This window comes from Lepidochelys olivacea (genome assembly GCF_965140295.1).
Source record: "Lepidochelys olivacea isolate rLepOli2 genome assembly, chromosome: 5".
Lineage (NCBI taxonomy): Eukaryota > Metazoa > Chordata > Testudines > Cheloniidae > Lepidochelys > Lepidochelys olivacea.
This window is the reverse complement of record NC_140415.1, coordinates 34,721,977-34,739,857: the sequence shown is the minus strand read 5'-3', so window position 1 is coordinate 34,739,857 and position 17,881 is coordinate 34,721,977.

Below are 17,881 nucleotides of genomic sequence, written 5' to 3'. Positions count from 1 at the left end.
ATTCCTGACAGGTGTTTGTCTAACCTGTTCTTAAAAATCTCCAATGACAGAGATTCTATGATCTCCCTAGGCAATTTGTTCCTAGTGCTTAACTACCCTGACATTTAGGAAGTTTTTCCTGATGTCCAACCTAAACTACCCTTGTTGCATGTTGTACAACTAAATGTTTTATTTAATCGTCCATATAATTTGCAGGGTGAGCCTATGTAAGCCCATTGCTTCTTGTCCTAACTTCAGAGGTTAACAAGAACAATTTTTCACCCTCCTCCTTGTAACAACTTTTTATGAACTTGAAAACTATTATTATGTGTCCCCTCTCAGTCTTCTCTTATCTTTTCGAGACTAAACAAACCCAATTTTTTCAGTCTTTCCTCCTAGATCATGTTTTCTAGACCTTTCATCTTTTTTGTTGCTTTTCTCTGGATTTTCTCTAACTTCTCCACATCTTTTCTGAAATGCAGCTCCCAGAACTGGTCAGAATACTCCATCTGAGGCCTTATAAGCACAGAGTAGAGCAGAAGAATTACTTCTTGTGTCTTGCTTACAACACCCCTGCTAATACATCCCAAAATGATGTTCACTATTTTTGCAACTGTGTTACACTGTTGACTCATATTTAGCTTGTGATCCCCTATAACTCCCAGAGCCCTTTCTGCAGTACTCCTTCCTAGGCAGTCATTTCCTATTTTGTATGTGCGTAATTGTTCCTTCCTAAGTGGAGTACTTTGCATATATATTTATAATACCATACAAAATAAATACAGGGATTGGGACTTCTGACGATCAGAGATCTGCTTTCACATAGGTTCACCCTGCGAATTATGTGGACAATTAAATAAAACATTTAGTCGTACAATATGACCAATTGTTTCAGCATCTACACTATTGAGCACATACTGTACATAACTTCAAATAAGAAAGAAAAAAATTCACAATGACAATAGCTGTTAGATTCACACGCTGTCTCTGATTTAATAATGTAATACACCTCCAGTCTGTGATTCCTCCTTTATGATGTTTTCCCACTCTCAAAATCCCACTGACTTTTGTAAAGTTACAGGAAACTGTATTGAGCTCCAACCCACAGATTCAGTCTTGGTTACCGCTGGCAGCTCTGTCTTCTCCCTGCTGGGGTGGCCTCAGTCTGGCTGGTGCTCAACATGACTGCAAGTTTTGTTCCCTATGACAGCACTCACTATTGATTGCCCAGGAGCTTCCAGCTTCTAACTAATGGGGTATATGTGTACATGCAGGAATGTCATCCCCCAATGAAGCCATCCACACCAGCTTCAAAATAGGTACTCAGCAAGCTTAACAACTTCATGCACTCCCCCTAGTGTGCTGAAATAGCAACTACTTCTTTGTAAAAAGAAAAGGAGTACTTGTGGCACCTTAGAGACTAACCAATTTATTTGAGCATAAGCTTTTGTGAGCTACAGCTCACTTCATCGGATGCAGCTGTAGCTCATGAAAGCTCATGCTCAAATAAATTTGTTAGTCTCTAAGGTGCCACAAGTACTCCTTTTCTTTTTGCGAATACAGACTAACACGGCTGTTACTCTGAAACCTGTCAATATTTCTTTGTGGTCACTCAAGGCTCAATACTGCCATCTTATCTGGGAATGTTTCCATGTCAACTCGGACCAAACAGCAGCTGTAGTTACAGAAATAAGTGTTGAAAAGGGGGTTACATATGCAAGCCAGTATTAGTGTGCAAGTACCATATTTGTAATAATGGACTTAATGACTTAGGCCAGGAAAGACGTTTGCAAGTATAGCACAGTTCTTACTAGTACATGTTTACATTTTAGGATCTAGACTATTGTAGGAACCTCTGGAACAGATCAAGACTACATACAGATTGGCAAGATTGTTATGTATAATATAATAGCACCCAAATGCCTTTGTGGTGTTTGAGAGTGCAAAGGATAGGGAGAAGGATGGATAGGACAGGGAGACAGGGTGGGGAGAAAGAAAAGTTGTTTTGAGGGTGAGGGGAGAATGGAGCATGGTGGGCAGAGAGAATGAGGTCCTAGAGCAGCAGAAGTTTGATTTTTCATGGCGAGAGCATCAGTCAACAAAATATGAGAAGTGAAAAGAGCCCAAGGCAATGACTCTAGATGTTGGCTGGGTAGTGAGGGCCCTGCTGATGCTCCTAGTTCTTGCTCACCTGAATATTCCTATGGAAGTCAATGGAGCTATTACATAAGTAAAGGTTGCTGAATCGGGTCCTATAGGAGTAACAAACTTGTAATTGGAAAATCACCACAGGAGCCTGATAGTACTTCACAATCTCACTCGACCATTCACTTTCCATCGCCCTTTGGAATTTTGCCTCGGAAACATAAATAGCAAGGAAAACAATAACAGGATTGAGAACAATGAGAAACTATTATGTCACATATACATATTTTACAGCATACAACATTTTTTCCACCAGCACAATGTTAGATTTCTCCCTGGCAATGTTTATGCATTTTTCTTGTGTTACAGGTCAGGATTAAACATTAAATGGACCTAAACCAGGTAGGGATGGTGAGTAACCTGATCATTCTGTCCTGGCAGGAACAGTAGTAGATATCGCTTCTACACTGCTTGTTTGTTTGCTTGCTGTATTCATCCCACAAAACTGCCAGTCTATATAATTTCCTCCTCCAGAAGTCCCCATTTCTGCACAGACACAAAGAGGCAGGTGTCTTCAGTTGCCAAAATGTGCCCCATATTTTTTGTGCCATCTGCGCTGGTGTTTCAAAAGATAATTTACTGGCAACTGCAGTTTTGGATCCTGGGGCACATCTGAGAAGACGCAAAGGAACCAGTTGTAGATGACTGAGCAGATATCATTAAAAAAATTTAACTTTTACAGAGCTTGTCATCTGTATGGACCTCCTTTTAGAGTGTGTGAGCTGGGGGTTTGGAAAACAAGGGTACAGACACTACACAGAAGAAGAGAAGCTGTTTGGGATTGACCTATGTATGACCATAGTAATCCTCTGAGGTTGCCTACTTAAGTTATGCAAAAGAGCATTGCTTTTTGAAAAGCTCTATTATCTTCTATGTTTTCATTATTTCACTTGTATCCAATATCCGTGATCACCCCTGATGATACCATAGCAAAGACTAAATACGCTGATGAATTACTGAAAAAAAAACCCGAATGGTCCTTTTTAATTACATATTTATTGGAGCAGGTATTTGAAGCTGAATCTCCTACATCCCAGGTGAGTACCCTAGTCACTGACCTGTTGGTTATTCTGGGATGGGTCTCTGTCTGTGGTTTTTCATCATAAAACTATAAAAAGTTTCAGTTTTATGTAGAACAGGAAAAATCAAAATCTCAACAATGTTTGTGGGATGGGAAAACCATTTCCTGTCCAGAACAGACGCCTGTAGTTTTCCCACTAGAGGCCCTTATGCTGTTTGTGCTGCAGGCAATTGTAGCAGCTGCCTGAAATGCTAGGGGGCCCATATACTCTCTGAGCGGGGCAGAGCTCTGGAGCTGACACAGAGCAAGAGTCAACTGCCTTCCACTTTTATCTCAGCAGCAGAGGGGTCATCCCCAGCACAGTGCAGGAAGGGGGAATTAATGGAGGTTGGAGCCCAGGTGGCTGGAGGCAGGGGTAGCTACTGGAGGGAGAGGGCTGGGGTGCCGTGGAGTTACAGAGGTAAGTGGGACTGGGACAGGCTACAGGATCAGATTGGCAGGGGCTGAGGTGGGAGGCTGCGGGGTGGGGGAACCTTCCCAAGGGAATGGCACTGGGTAGGATGATGGTGGGGGAGAGTGGAATCGGGACCTGCATTTCTGTGTGTGTGCACATTTTGTATGTGTTTAAAGTTGTATTGTGAACCTGCCCTTCACACACACAGGGAACTGGGGGTGATCAGGGAGTACTAAAACCAGAAGACAGATCAAGCAATATTTTTTTGTTTAAATCATGATTTTTAGGCCAGCCTCTTGATTTTTTAGGTTCTGATTCATGGTTTTTGAAGTCTTGGATTTGGTAATACTGAAATTATTAGTACAGTAAGCAGAAGTTAGGGCTGTTATACTATCCCTGCTCTCTGGTCTTAGCTACTATAGATTAATACCTACAGTATTAATCCAGTGAACAGGAGTAGCTAACGGGAGTTTTGTGAGGGAGTTTAGAGGGAGCAGGCCCGCCAACAGCAGGGCAGAACAGTCAATGGGTCCCACGCAGGTGCCCAGCGAGTTGCCGGCTGTGCTGCTGGGCACACTCTTCCAGCATGGCCAGGGCTTCCACATGCCCGCCCGGCTGCCTTTGCTGCCGGCAGTACTGCTCTGTACGCGCCTAAGACCATAGGTGCCGACTTCCAGATTTCCCAGAGGGTGCTCGACCCCCTGCTCCATCCTAGGCCCCTTTCCCCAATGCCCCACCCTGGCCCCATCTCTTCCCACCCCCGTTCCACCCTCTCCCCTGAGGGTGCCCCATATACAACTGGTGCCTCCCAATAGTGGGGGGGCATGACCTAAGGGGCTGGTCGTGTGTCCCTCGTCATGTGTCCCTACGCCTGCCTCCCCACCCCCTGGCACATTTTGCTGCTCTCCCTGCTGTGCAGAAGCCCAGGTGGGGAGCAGGAGGGAGCCTCTTTTAACCCCAGATGCTGAGAGGAGGAGGCTGGGGAGGAGGTGGCTTCTTCTTCCCACCTGGCTTGGCTGCCAGGGACCCAGGCACCCAAGCCTGGGCAGGGAGCGGAAGTCACCTCCCCAGCCAAGCTCTCTCTGGCAGCTGTCACACAGGGCTGCAGAGCAGCTCTCAGTGGCTGGAAGGGGCTGGTCCTGCCCATTCCAATCCTGGCACCTGGGTCATACATCACCCAGGTCCACCCCCAAACAGCTGATGGCGGCTGGCGGGAGGCAGTGGGGGGGCACAAGCTGATCAGTGGGGCCTGCCGCTGGCAGAAGGCACTGGGGGGAGAGGAGGGACCTGCTGGTGGGTGCTCAGCACCCAAATGGTGCCTATGCCTAGGAGCCCTGTGGCCCACCCAGGCGATTTAAAAGGGCCCGGGGCTCCTGGCCACCTTTGCTGCTACCGCTATTTGCCAGAAGCTGGGAATGAGCAACGGGATGGATCACTTGATGATTACCTGTTCTGTTCATTCCCTCTGGGGCACCTGGCATTGGCCACTGTTGGAAGCCAGGATACTGGGCAAGATGGACCTTTGGTCTGACCCAGCATGGCCGGTCTTATGTTCTTACTACAGTATGCTCATATGAGGGGAATAGAGGATTCAATGATTAGATGTTTACAACTACATGTGCAAAATGTGTCATTTTTATAGAATTGTGTGTTTGTATGTATAAGGTCCCTTTTTTAGTTTTTGCCATTTTTTATCAAAAAATTCCTAGTTTTTACCAAAGCAGTTAAGTTTTTACCTATTTTCATCCAAATTTTGGACCACTCCAGTGCATGAGAATACTGATTATTTTAAGAAAGTGCAACACATTACAGTAGGTATATGTGTTCAATTAAAATTCTATAGCAGGTCACATTAACATGTGTTTGTCACAGTATCTTGGGGCTCCAATAGGTTCAGGTACCAGCCAGTACTGTTACATACTATGCAGCTAAAGAGAGTTAATGAAATAAACAACCACAGCTTTAAACTGCTTTTACTTTCACATCTCCTACATTTCTGTATTTGTTACTTTTTTCTGTCCTCCCATCCTCCAGGATTAATCACAATATTTACCCAGAAAACTGTGAATTTAATTTTTTGCACTGATCTTTACCCTTTTTTAATTTTTGTAATAAACATTGATAAATCCCCAGGAAATCTTGAACAAAATAAAATTGAAAAGGAAGGGAATTATGTATACAGTAGTTGAAAGGGCTCCACATGTCTTTCCTGTAATATCTGTACTGCAAGAAATTGTTGTTAATATCCTTTTATTTGCATAATAGATTTCACAGTCTTCCTATATTGTCATATAATATTCTTTATGTGTTCTACTACAGTAGCTTTTTCATAGAAATCTCTAATAGTGAGTGTTTTTGTTCAGGCTGACTTTCGCCAGTCCCTTCTGATGCTGACTCTAAATAGCTTTCTGCTTTCATTCTTCCTTTTTATGGTGTAATTGTAACTGTTATAAGCTGGGCCATACACTGTTGGCTGTCTGCCCCAGCCAGAGGCCTTGAGCCTGACTGTTTGCTGTCTGCCCAGCCAGAGAGCTGGGCCACAGACTGTCTGCCCCAGCCAGAGGGCTTGAACCTGACTGCTTGCTATTGCTCAGCCCCACCCAGAGGGTTGAGCCTGACTGTGTTTGCTGCCTGCCCCAGCCAGAGTGCTGGCTACAGAGTGTTATTGGTGCTAATCCGCTGTTGATTGGGTCTCAGCCACTTGGTGTAGCAAGGCTGAGTGGCCTCCGTCTGACACTGACAGGGAGGAATCACTCCAAGCCTCTACACTTGGTGGAGAATGTGGACAAGACCCCACCCCTGAGACAAGGGGCTGAGACTACTGCAGAGAATTCCCCCTCTCACCTCTCCCCCCGTGACCATCTGTAACCATGGAGGTTGAGAAACTGATTAAGTGGCTGGCGGAGAGCCAGCAGCAGCAGCAGGCAACCCAGCTGCAACAGCAACTTGTGCAGCAACCTGGAGTTCAACAGCAACAGTTGCTCTGAGAACTGGCTGCCCTGCTGCCCGGTCCCAGCATCCCTAGCCCCACCGGTGTGGCAATGCCGGCTGTGCCTACCGTGCCCACAGAGTTAGCAAAGATAGGACCCAACAATGACCCCAAGGCTTTCCTTATGACGTTCGAGCAGGTCACCTCAGCCTCCTGGTGGCCACCTGACCAGCAGCCCATCATCCTGGCCCCATATTTAATAGGGATGGCCCCCTACTGTAGGCTCCCTGCCGATGAGGCCCAGGATTATGGGACAGTAGAGGCCGTAGTCCTAACCCTGGAGGTGTTCTGACAGCAGTTTTGGGGGATGGTGTACCCTCCAGATGCCTGACTGCAGACAGTTGCCCAAGAGCTGAAGGACACATACATGTGGTGGCTTCAGCCCAACCAGCACTCTGCCACTGAGGTGGCTGAACAATCACCCTGGACCAATTCACCCACATCCTCCCACCCTACAGGAAGGCTTGGATGCTCCAACACAGCCCCGCTGTCCTCATGGAGGACTTCCTGGCCACTAAGGCCCCAGTCAGGCTGGAGATCCAAGCCAGTTGTCGGGGTCGACCCTGACAAGCCCGGAGAAGAGCTTCGGCCCACAAGTCGCCACCCGGTCCACCCCGAGGAGCCAGCATAGACGAGGGGATACCGAGCCCCGCCATGTAACCCCAGCACATTGAGGAGAGCCTGGAGTGGCCCCCATGGAAGGAAGGCCCTGGAACCCAAGACCCCTGCATACCCGCCACACCAGGAGACATAGCCCAGATGTCCAGAATCAGGACCCTGTTTCTCCTGTGGCTGTTTCAGACACCTGCAGCGGAGTGCTCTCTGATGGGCTGTACCTTTGGCCAGGTCTGCACGTGGGAGTCCTGTGCCTGCAAGCAGCCCATCGCAAAAATTACAATCCCAGTAGTTGTTGGTGGACTACCAACCCTTGTTGACTCGGGCTGTGGGCAGACGCTCGTACGCCAACAGCTGGCTCCTCCGGTGGACCCCAGCCTCAGGTTGATCTGCCTACAGTGCATCCACAGTGATATGAAACTGTACCCCAGTGCCCGGGTCCCACTGACCATGAGCAAGGTGACGTGACCAATGTTGGTAGGGCTGGCACCTAGGCTCGCCTACCCTGTGATCCTGAGAAGGGACTGGCTGGACTTCCCCAAAGTCCTGAGAACTGTGAACCTGGGGACCACCCCTGTGCCAGTGGCCTTGGGGGGAGATACCCTAAAGGCAGGATGTGAGCCAGAGAAGGATCATGACCTTGACAACCTGGGCAGAGAGGCTGCAACCCCCCCTCTCTCCAACTGGCAAGAAGGGCCCCAGCCTGGGCATTGACTTTAGCCAGGATCAGAGGGAAGACACCACATTAAGCTGGGCATATCATAGAATCATAGAATATCAGGATTGGAAGGGACTATGAGCAGCTAGTCATGATCAATGGAGAGGTAACCAATCCCCAGGGAGCAAACCACTAGCCCCAGTTCAAGCTATCTAACAACAGTCTCTATAATGTCAACCGAGACTCCCAAACCCAAGCAACCTGTACCCAGGTGGTGGTGCCCCAATGTCACTGTCATGCCGTTTTGAAATTGGCCCATTATGTCCCCGCCGGTGAGCCACCTGGGACACAAGAAGACCCTATCCCAAGTTCTGGCATGGTTTTTTTGGCCTGGGGTGAATCAGAACATCAAGAGCTATTGTAACTCATGCCCTGAATGCCAGCTAGAGGCCCTGCGGGGGGTACTGAAGGCTCCCCTAGATTCCTTGCCGGTGGTTGTGGTTCCCTTTGAGTCGATCACCATGGACTTCGTGGGACCCCTCCCAAAGAGTGTTGCTGGGTTCCTCTACATCCTGGTCATCTTGGACTATGCCGCTTGGTTCCCAGAAGCTATTCCACCATGGAGCATCATGGCCCAGAATATTGAGGAAGAGCTTCTGAAGGTATTTGCCCAGGTGGGCTAATCTCAGGAGATTCTTATCAACCAGGGTGCCAACTTCACCTCCTGGCTATGCTGGCAAGTGTGTGGGCTCCTGGAGGTCAAACAATTACTCACGTCCATCTACCATCCCCAGACAGACGGACTAGTTGAGAGTTTTAACCAGACGTTGAAGGAAATGCTGAGCAAATTCCCCCTGGGAGAGCTTTGCCAGTGGGACCAGCTGATTCTGCTCCTGCTGTTGGCCATCCAGTGGGTGCCTCAGTCCTCCATGAAGTTCTCCCCATTCGAGCTACTTTATGGGCATGAGCCCCAGGGATTGCTCTACCTGATACACAAGACCAGGGAGCACCACCATTGCCATCCCAGAAACTCCTGCAGTATGTTTTCCAACTCCAGGAGCACCTGACTCACTTCGGGACTTTGGTGAAAGGGAACGTGTGGGCCACCTAAGAGGCTGAGGAGTGAACTTATAACTGGGGGGTGCATTTTCAGACTTTTGAACCCGGTAACCGGGTCCTGCTCCTGCTACCCTCTGATAAATCCAAGCTCCTGGCCTGCTGACAAGGGCCATATGAGGTAATCCATTGGGTGGGGCCTGTAACTTATAAAATTCGACACCTGAACTTACAGAAGAAAAAGCAACTATATCGTGTCAACTTCCTGAATCTATAGCAAGAACGGAAGGATCTATTGATTTTCCCATGCCCCCCTAAGCTGGACCTGGGGCCTCAGATCTCAGCAGCTGCTGGCCGTGAGGAACCGCAACTTGGGGACACCCTCATTGAGGAACAACGGAAACAGACTCGGAGCTTGTTGAAGGCCTTCTCTAAAACTTTCACTGCCCTATCTGGCCAGACCATCCCTGCTGCACCATGCCATCCAGACTGACCCTGAAGTGGTAATCCATGAGGTGACACAACTTCTCCCATGGCAAATGTGGAGGTAACTGAGAAGGAGGTGCAAGCGATGCTTGATCTGGGTGTCATCGAGAGGCCCTAGAGCGAGTGGCACAGCACCATTGTGTTGGTGCCACAACCCGATGGGACTCTGAGCTTTTGCATCAATTTCTGGAGGGTCAACACTATCTTCAAATTCAATGCATACCCGATGCCCTGGATAGATGAATTACTCAACCACCTGCAGGAGGCTCACTTCATTGTCACCCTTGATCTCCCAAAGGGCTACTGGCAAATCCCCCTTGAACCAAGTTTGAGAGAGAAGACCACATTTGCCACACCAACCAGGCTTTACCAGTTTATCTTGATGCCCTTCGGTCTCCATGGGACCCCTGCAACCTTCCAGAGTCCAATGGATCCCCTCCTGCATCTTCACAGTTCCTACGCCACAGCATACCTCAATGATGTAGTGACATACAGTTGGTGCTAGGAAGACCATTTCAACTAAGTGGCAGCCATTCCACAGGCCTAACCACCAACCCCAAGAAGTGTCAGATCGGGTGGCAAGAGACAACCTACCTTGGATACACACTGGGCCAAGAACAGGTACATTCTCCTCATAGGAAAGGTCCAGGCCTTATAGGCCTGCCCACCACCCACCACAAAGCAACAAGTGCTCCGGTTCCTGGGATTAGCCAGTTACTACCATCAATTCGTCCTCCAGTTTGCCTCCATTGTGGCCCTCCTAACCAAGCTCCTAACCAAAGACAGTCTGCAGCACGTACACTGGACTGCTGAGTGCAAGGAGGTCTTCCAGACCCTTAAGACTCACCTGTGTCAGGAGTGGGTGCTGTACAGCCCTGACTTCGTCCATGGATTCATCATCCAGACAGACGCCTCGGAGGTGGGATTTGGGGCTGTTCTCTCCCAAGAGATCAATTGGGAGGAGCACCCCATTCTGTATATCAGCCAGAAGCTGTTCTCTCATGAGAAGAATTATTCTGTCATCGAAAAAGAGGCTCTCACTGTTAAGCGGGCTGTGGATGCTCTCTGGCATTATCTTCTGGGCAACCCATTTGTGCTAGTGACTGACCACGCTCCCATGAAATGGCTGAACACGATGAAGGAAACCAATGCCAGACTGATGCACTGATACCTTATCCTTCAGCTGTATGTGTTCACCGTCCATCACTGGGCAGGAAAGGACAACACGAATGTGGACTTCCTATCACACCTGGGGGAAAATGAGTCACACAGCCCCGGGGACTGGGAGCTGGACTTTAGGAGAGGGATGTGTAGCAAGGTGGAGTGATCTCCCTCTAACTTTGACTGGGAGGAACCACTCCCTGCCCCCTGGTGAGCAGAGCCAGGTTGGGCCCAGCCTTCACTCTGGAAGTAGAGGGGTGGAACAGGAAGTATAAGAGGTGGGGCATCCAGTTTAGTTGAGGCAGAGCCAGTGAAGACGTTGGATGCTGTGCAAGCTCCTGAACCAGGGACCGAGCTGTATCAACCCCTGCCTCTAGAGGAATATCTGGAGGAGCTGCCGATAGGCAAATACCCCAAAGAGATGTTGGAACTGCCAGCTGTTGAGTACTCTGAGGAGCTACTGGAACTGCCAGTGGTCAAGTACCCCAAGGAGCCTGAGGGTCCAAGAGCGACAAAGCCTTACGAACAGGTAGGGGTAAGCAAGTAGCCCAGGAAAACCAGACATTAGTCCAGTTGTGTTGCTGAAATGATGGTCAGCGTATTTTGGCAGGATCCCCACCGACCCAGTGGTGGGATTCTCTACCACTGTTAGGACCCTGGGCTGGGACCTGGTAGAGTAGGGTGGGTCTCCCCTACCCCCTGTTGCCAACCCCACTGCTGGGGTGGTAGCCTACCCACCTTAAGATGGCCAGCCTGCGCTTGCCGGCTTTCAGTCTGCCCCAGCCTGGGAGCTGGGCTGTAGACTATTCGCTTTCTGCCCCAGCCAGGGAGCTGGGCCACAGACTGCCTTTGTTCAGCCCCACCCAGAAGGCTGGGCCTGACTGTTATTGGTGCTAATCCCCAGTTGATCAGTTCTCAGCCATTTGGTGGGGAAACAAGGAGGAATGGCCTCCCTCTAGGGGAGGAACCACTCCAAGCCACTACACTGGGCTAAGCTTTTCTCAGCTGGAAGTTACTGTTTCCATACTTTCACGTTATTGGAAATATTTTGCCAGTGTCTGTTTGCAGATGAGTGGTATGAATGACAAGAGTCTTGTCTTGAGCCTTTGAAAGCATGATATTGATATACCTGAAGCAAACATCAGAATAAGCTTGTCTATTTTAATTTAATTAGTTTTGCTCACATCTTGCCTAACTCTCCTTTGCCCTATCACTGCCCTCTTCACCTTGAATAGTCTCCTGCAACAAATCCTACAATGGTGGATGAATCCCAACAATGTGTTTCAAGGGATCCCTTTTTAACATCTGAATCCCACAAATTTGAAAACTGATGCTTCCAGAATGGGCTGGGGTGCTCACCTAACCATTTTCAAATATACAGGATATGGCTGACAAAAGATTTCATGACCAAATCTTAGAGCTAAGATAAATAGCCTGAAGGTCATTTCCCCAATAATGAAAACTTTCAGTTCAGGTGGCGATGGATAATTCCACAGTGATGTACTATATAAACAGACAAGGGCACGGGGGACGGGCGGGAAAGCGGGAGAGGGGGAGCAGCAAGATCACACTTTTTGTCAGCAAGCAATGCTGCTGTGGGAATGGTGCATCCTGAATCACGTCAACATCATAGCATTGCTCTTACCAGGTCAGATCAATGTTCTAGCAGATCAGTTAAGCAGAAAGAATCCACTGTCCCAGACCCAGCTTAGTTTCTGTCCCTTCCTTCAGGGCTCTATTTATTATCTTCACAAAGAAACGAACAAACAACAATCTGGGTAAGGGTTTAAACTGGGGCCCTCTGGCCTCCGGTAGCTACTGGGCAGGCCCTTCCCCAACCCTGGGGGTGAGGGAGGAGGAAGGGCCACAGGACCCATTTGCCTGTAGCCTCCTACTCTGATTACAGAAGAGTATTCACCTGACTCTCTCTCTCCTGGTTCTCTTCCCTCCCCGGAGCTGGGCCCTCTTTTATTATCCAGCTGAGAGAGCGAGCCAATCATGAGCTGCTGTTCAGCTGTGTCAGCTGATTCCCCTGGAGTAGGGTAGGCTGGTCCTTATCTCCTCTTCCCCAAGCCATTAACAGGGCAGATCACTCTTACGCCTCCATACACTGTTTTTCATGCAGATATCATCACATTAAGACCACATCCTAAGTCTGTTCTGATTTTCATCTTACCCAGTATATCCACCTTCCAGTTTTCTTCCCTAGACCACACAGCTCTCCAGCAGAATGAAAACTGCATATGTTGGGTAGCAAGAGAGCCCTTCTGTATTATTTGAACAGAGTGAGACCCTTCAGTAAAACTCTTAGGTTATTTATAGCATATAGTGGCAAAACTAAGGGTGAATCTATATTGTCACAAAGACTGTTGCAGTGAATTTTGAGTTGTATTCAAATAGCCTATGAGATTAACAAGATGGATCATCCTTCGAACATTTCAGCTTAATCTGCGAGAGCACAGACCTCTCCAAAGCATGCTTCAGCAAGATTTTTCTGGTGGAAATACGTAGAGCAAACATGGTCTTCAGTGCACACATGTACTGGACACAGTTCATTAGAGGTGTTAGCAGGAACAGATGTTCAAGTTGGAAGAGCAGTCCTATCATCCTTGTTTTGACAAATTCCTCACTCCCACCTCCAAGGAGGTGAAATGCTTGTTAAGCACATGCACAGGAGCTCGAAGAAGAAGAAGAAGTAGTTACTTACCTTACAGTAACTGTGGTTCTTTGAGATGGCCTGCGAATGTGGATCCCAAAACCCATCCTCCATCCACACAACTCAGAGTCTAATCATTCAAATTCTGGGTGGCAAAGGCACTGGCTGGCGGTTGGGGTTGCTTTACCCATTATGCTCTTGGGAGGGAGAGCACAAGAGCCTGAGGGCACATGGGCGACCGCTAGAGGATGCTGCTAGAGTAAAACTTCCGAACTCCTGTGAAGGGGCGCCAGCACACCATGTGTGGGATCCTCCACATAGACCTCCATCCTGAAGAATCATACTTACTGTAAGGTAAGTAGCAATTTCATATGGCGTTTAGCCTAATTATTACTGTGATTTATTAGGGGGAAGACAAATCTGTGATTTGGTGAGGGGAGTGGTAAAAAGAATGGAAACAATGTATGTTGTGTGTTATAACAGCTGACAGAACTATCTTAAACCTGTGGCTCAAATGCCACAAAGTGTCCAAACAGCTCTGCAAAGAGCAGCGTTATGATAAAAGGATAATATTCTCCTTCAACCTTCCTGTACAAATTCAAAGGAAATGGGCATGTGTTGGCAACTAAGTGCCTTATTCTGCACCCATTGTAGTCAATGGATGTCAATAGGAGCTTTTCTATTGACTTCAGTGGGCTAAGGATCAAGACCTAACTGGGAGGTTAGGCTGGGATGGAATCCATGCGCCAAACTCAGGGGCAAGCCCTAGGGCTTTGGGGCAGCCCTTCTGTAACCCCATTGCTGCTGCTGTTCTGATCGTTGAACTAAAATAGTAGTCACTGTCCCTTCAAGCACCGTACATGTGGTGCAGCCAGTCATTGGATCTGAATTAGGACAGAACCAGTGTCTGCCACCTCAGTCTGCCCCAATACTCTTCGGGATGCCCTCTCCCTGGTGTATGAGGAGTGCAGAGGCCACATTGTGTGGCTGCTTCACCCATCCCCATCCCTGCCTAAGGGTATTCCTGGCATTCTGTCTATTGGAGGGAAGAGGACACAGGGTGGAGAGTGATAACTTCAGAAGGATAACACTTCAGGGCTCAGTATCTTGCCCAAAGGATCAAGTTTTGTTGCCTCTTATTGCAAGTTCTTTCATGGGTTGAGGAGCAGTCTTGATTTTGGAAATGAACTACAGTTTGAGGCTGAGTTCTAAGGTACATTGCTTTTTCCAAAGCAGGTCAAATGTAGCTAGTTGGATAGGTAAAAAGATACTTGAAGGGTAATTATGTGGCCTCACTTGGTTCATTTTGGGAGTCTATTCAGTTTATTTTGATTGAACCATTTAAAAACAATAACAACAAGCTACCTCACTTCCTCAGTTGTGCTCAGGACAGTTTACCTTAGAGAGGCAGCTACAGATTGAAGTGTAGCCTTTGACCTGAATTCATAAGATTATATGGTAGTACGTTAACTGCCATGCTGTCTCTTATCAAGAGGTGCACTGTAGATTAAATATAGCAATCAATAGAAATAATATGAACTGAGGTTATAAATATGAGCAGAAGATAATAAAATGAGATTCCTCTTCAGACTAATACAGCTGTGGGAAACGCAGATGTTCAGTGGAAAGGAGAAACAGTATAGGAATATAGGCCCACATTAGATCTGACTGAACTATTTTATTTGTAAATTGAGTCTGGATATTAGCATGAGCAATAGGTTCAAAGCATATGACCAAAAAGAATAAACTGAAAGAGGGACTTGTGTTAAACTTGTAGTGACCCTTTGCAATACCAGCATTACCTTATTTAAGGTTTGGGAAATAAAGAACATGGTGCAGGTGCAGTAAATAATTGGTTAGAATTGCTTAGAAGTTGGGAAATAGTATGGCAAGGTGGGATAAGCAGAAAAACTTTGAAGAGAACAGAGTGCAGCCCTAAATAGCTAAGGTCCAATAACCAGCAATGATATCACTTGTTTGTTATAGGGTATAAAAAGCAAAGTTTTCTAGGGGTTTTTTGTTAGAGCTTTTCCTTACCCCTCTGATAGGAGAGTGTCCCCTGGGTCTGATCCAGTGGCAAGTATTCAGCCAATGCTTATAACTGTATTCTTTCTAGGATATAGAATATAGGGGTGTATATGCTTATATTGATATTTTGGATGTAACCAACACCGAGGTGGTCTTTGGATTAATAAAGGAATGCTTGTGTGGAAACTGAGTCAAGGTAAACCTAATAAACTTATTAGGGAAATTATTTTCAACAAACAGTAATGCTGGAAGAGGCTGAGAGGGCTGTCATTCTCCTCTGAGCCTGTGCTGGTATTTGACTAGTCTAGAAGGGGTGCACAGAAGTGACACATCATGCACTGCTACCTAGTGCCTGAGGGCTAAGGGACATCACTTCTACCACGCTGTAGTTTCAGGTGCTAATGGTCCCAACAAGTGAGGTCCAAGAATCGCCTAGAACTCAAGAACTGAGATTCATTTTGTTAAGTGTGCGTAATATCTGGTTCTTAAACAGGGCACATAGGACCTGATGCAAAGCCCATTGAAGTTAATGGAAAGAGTCCCAGAAATTTGGAAGGGTTAGGCCCATAATACAAAGGTCAGATAATACTGCTCCCATTGAAGACAATGGCGATAATCCTGTTGCTTTTAATAGGAATAGGACTGGACTCTTCCTGGCAGCTGAACATGATCGGTATCTTGCAAGACTGGATCTTCTCTCTCAGGAAAGGCCAAAGCCAACAAATTGCTGCTACAGACAAAACCGGTATTCTCTTCTAAATGACACGAAATTACCAAGGAATGTTGTGAATATTTCAGGCAATGTGTTAAGATGCATTATGTGTTCTGAAAAACACAACAGAAATGAAATGAAATTAGACTATTAAAACTGTACTCAGAGGTGAGGGTTAATGTACGTATAAGGCTGCCTTTATGCACAAAAAAACTAACAGGGCACTTGGGACCCTGCCTTTGAGGGGGCTGCATGTCAGGCAAGTGCTGCAACTCATGGGCTGACCCCAAACATTGTTCCAAAATCAAATAGAAGGATAAATAGAAAGATATTCTGCTTACTGATACAGCATGCCACTACTATCAGGATCATATAAGTGTGCCTCTTAAGTAAATAAAAGGAGTGAGGACCACAGATTCTTTGGGCAATGACTGTATTTTTGTGTGCATACAGTGCCTAGCACATGGCACAAACAACCTTATTTCTGGCATTTCTTAACTTTTGAGTGCTTGACTTTGCAAATGTAACATTCTTTTAATGTTTTTGGTATGTAATTTTAAATATAGGGTCAGGATAACTGAAGTAACTGCACTGAAGTTAAAATTACTCTGGATTTAAACCAGTGGAAAGTTAGAATGGAATTTGGCCCATTGTATTTTGTTTTAGAGCTCCATACAAAAAATCAATCAATCAATATGTACAACATTTTAAAGAAACAAACTAAGGTTCTATTTCAGCAGAGCACTTGAGTATAAGCTTAGGTCCCATTGACTTTAGTGGGATTTAAGCACATGGTTAAGTATCTTGCTGAACCAGCTTCTAAAAGATGGCAGTTATAACAGATTGCTCTGTCAAAACGTAGTTACTCCAGCTGTATCTTGGAGAAAAAAAAATCTTGTCTATTTTCTGTATCCTGTTTTCTAGAGAGGGAGGCTACCACATAGAATCATAGATCTGTCAGTCTGGAAGAGACCTCGATATGTCACCTAGTCCAGTTCCCTGAACTGAGGCAGGACTAAGTATTACCTAGACCATCCCTCAGAAGATAATTTGTTCCAGTACTTAATAATCCTTACAGCTAGGAAGTATTTCCTTATGTCTAACCTAAATCTCCCTTGCTGCAATTTAATGTAATGTACCCTTCAACATCTAAGTAAAAGAGAAATGAGTACACTTTAGGGGCCCAATGCTGCAAAAACTTATTACAAGATGTAGTGCTTACTACATTGAGTAGCCTTATTAAAACCAGTGAGATTACTTCAGCTAGTAAGCCATGTGTCCAGAACTGAGTGTGCAGGATTGATCTCCATTTTGTTAAGCAGGTTGAGCATTTCATGAGAGGGTGGAAAGAGATGGGTGTGGACTTTGTTGAGTGAGGACCTCTTAGTGAGTCTAAGGGGCATGGCCATTGGAAAATATTTAGTTATTATTTCAATTTATGCTATTCCTACAATTTAGAGGCATATTTTAAAATACAGTAAAGATACCATTAGAAAATCTGAATTTGTGAGCTGTGTCAGGGGAATCAGAGGGGCAGATGGATGGCGCTGAGAATCTATTCAATAATGACCCTGCTACTGACCCTGGACATACTGTGCGTGCTAAATAGTACAATTGGAGGGGGAGAAATACTTGCTGTTAGGTATGCTTCCTTCCTCCTGTTTCCATGGTTATTTTATAGCACTGCACTGTCTTCTGAGATTCATTTTCTTAGAAGTTCACAAATGTACCAAATGTTCCAGTGGAGAGGAAAGTACTGTAATTGATTTGCTTGGTCAGCAGGATTCTTTTGGTATATTAGTGCTTCAGCATTTCTCTCCTAAGTGTACATCACGTCACAAATGTGTGTAATATCTTTCCT